The sequence below is a fragment of the Mus musculus genome, chromosome 15 (genome assembly GCF_000001635.26).
Source record: "Mus musculus strain C57BL/6J chromosome 15, GRCm38.p6 C57BL/6J".
Classification (NCBI taxonomy): domain Eukaryota; kingdom Metazoa; phylum Chordata; class Mammalia; order Rodentia; family Muridae; genus Mus; species Mus musculus.
Genome location: NC_000081.6, coordinates 80,088,447 through 80,090,732, shown reverse-complemented (window position 1 = coordinate 80,090,732; position 2,286 = coordinate 80,088,447). Strand labels below are relative to the sequence as shown.

At 43.6% G+C, this 2,286-nt stretch overlaps 1 non-coding gene across 1 annotated transcript; it reads left to right on the top strand.

Moving 5' to 3' along the window:
* The first annotated feature begins 2,179 nt into the window (after positions 1 to 2,179).
* On the top strand, positions 2,180 to 2,286 carry Gm24204. The gene has a single exon (XR_003951728.1). It is a non-coding gene; the product is annotated as a U6 spliceosomal RNA (small nuclear RNA).

Genomic DNA, 2,286 nt, shown 5'->3' with positions numbered 1-2,286 from the left:
TCTTCCGTTGTCTCCTCTGTCTGTGTGCTCCTGCTGGTCAGGTTTTGTTTATATCCAAAGGCCTCACAAACAGTAGGTGGTCAATAAATATACTCTACCCCCTCCCAACCCCAACATAGTTGGCCCTTTGGGGCTCTTGGGGGCTTTTTTTGTTTGTTTGTTTGTTTTTTGTTTTTTTCGAGACAGGGTTTCTCTGTATAGCCCTGGCTCTCCTGGAACTCTGTAGACCAGGCTGGCCTCGAACTCAGAAATCCGCCTGCCTCTGCCTCCTGAGTGCTGGGATTAAAGGCGTGCACCACCACGCCCGGCTCTCTCGGGGGCTTTTGTCGTTGTTTTTATTTGTTGTTTTTGTTTTGTTTTTGAGACAGAGTGGCTTGTAGAGGCCGGCCTCTGGAATTCACCGGGAGGAGGGGGATGGGTTTTGAATTTCTATTCCTCCTGCTGCTTTATCCCTGTGATGGAGTTTCAGGTCTGAGGCAGCTGTTATACTATGATCCTATAAAACGTCTAGAGGAAAACAAGGGAAGATCTTTATAACTTTGTACATTGGAAGACTTTTTTTCATTTTTATTTTCTCTTTGTCTTGTATTAGTGTCTGCCTGCATGTTCATATGAGCATCGTATAAATGCATTGCCTGAGGAGGTGAGAAGAGGGTGTGGGATTCCCTAGACCTGGAGCTCTACAGACCTTTGTGGGTCACTGTGTGGGAATCAAACTCTGGTCCACTGCAAGGACAAGTGCTCTTAACTGCTAAATTCACTGTATAGCCCGTGTTCAGTTCAAACTCGGGACAGTCCCATGTCCTGAGATCACAGGCATTAGCCATCACATCTAACAAAGCATTTTCCCTGAAGCACAAAACTGTGTGGTCAGGAGGTTCCTGGGCTGAGCAGCCAGCACCGGTACTTACTACAAGTCCTTGAATGTTGTACAAATATCCTCCTCTTGCCCATATGTACCTTGTCCTGAGTTCTATGGCACACATAGATGAACACGTTCATATCTTTCCACGATTTATCTCATAACAATAAATTCACAGGGTGGAGCAGTTTCAACAACAAGTATGCCGCCTACACCTTGGTAATCTAGCCAAGGTGATTTTATTCCAATCCCAATTACTCATATTAACACGCTTGTCACCCGGCACACGGGAAATCAATGAACTAATCAACCTATCTACGTATATGTGGTTTACACAATGACCGTGCAGTTTAAAAGGCATGGCTGACAGCGGTGGCACACACCTTTAATCCCAGCAGAGCCAGGGCTACACACAGAGTTCCAGGACAGCCAGGGCTACCCAGAGAAACCCTGTCTCAAAAACAAACAAACAAAATAAATAAAGGAAAGGCTACCACATAGTTGAAGAGGTATCAGAAGCAGGCTTACGGAAATGCAAATAGATGCAGAAAAGACAAGGTAAGAACCCAGCCAGCATCAAGGAAGAGAGTATTGCTGAGAGATCACTGGAGTGTCAGCTCCAAATCTGAACTGCCAGGGCAAAGACAGGCACAGGAGTAAACTATGCCAACAGTAAGGGACTAGGCGAACAACTATTCCTTTTTTTTTTTTTTTTTTTTGGTTTTTCCAGACAGTGTTTCTCTGTGTAGCCCTGGCTGTCCTGGAACTCACTTTGTAGACCAGGCTGGCCACAAACTCAGAAATCTGCCTGCCTCTGCCTGGGATTAAAGTCGGGCGCCACCACGCCCGACTTTTTTTTTCCAATTATTTTTAATTAAAAGCTTTTGAACATTTTAGTTATTTTTATGCATATGTTTTTTTTCTTTTTTCTTTTCTTTTTTTTCTTTCTTTTTTTTTTTTTTTTTTTTTTGCCTGCATCATGTGTGTGGCCTAAATGTGCAGTACCCACAGTGGCCAAATGAGGGCACTGGATTCACTGGGACTCAAGTTACAGACCACTGTGAGCCACCTTGTGGGTGCTGGAGGAGCTGCCAGTACTCTTAACTACAGACCCATCTCTCAAGCCCCTATTTTTAATTTGCTATCATTCTATTTATCATGTGCGTGGAAATCTAAAGGCAACTTGGGAATAGTTGCTTCTGTTCTTCCACTAAATGAATCCCAAAGACTGAACTCAGGACATCAGACATGGAAAGTGCCTCGTGTTTATTATTTGCTAGCCCTCATATTTATTTTTTATTTTTAAAAGTTGCACAAGTGCTGGCTTTGGCAGCACATATACTAAAATTGGAACGATACAGAGAAGATTAGCATGGCCCCTACGCAAGGATGACACGCAAATTTGTGAAGCATACCATAAAAAA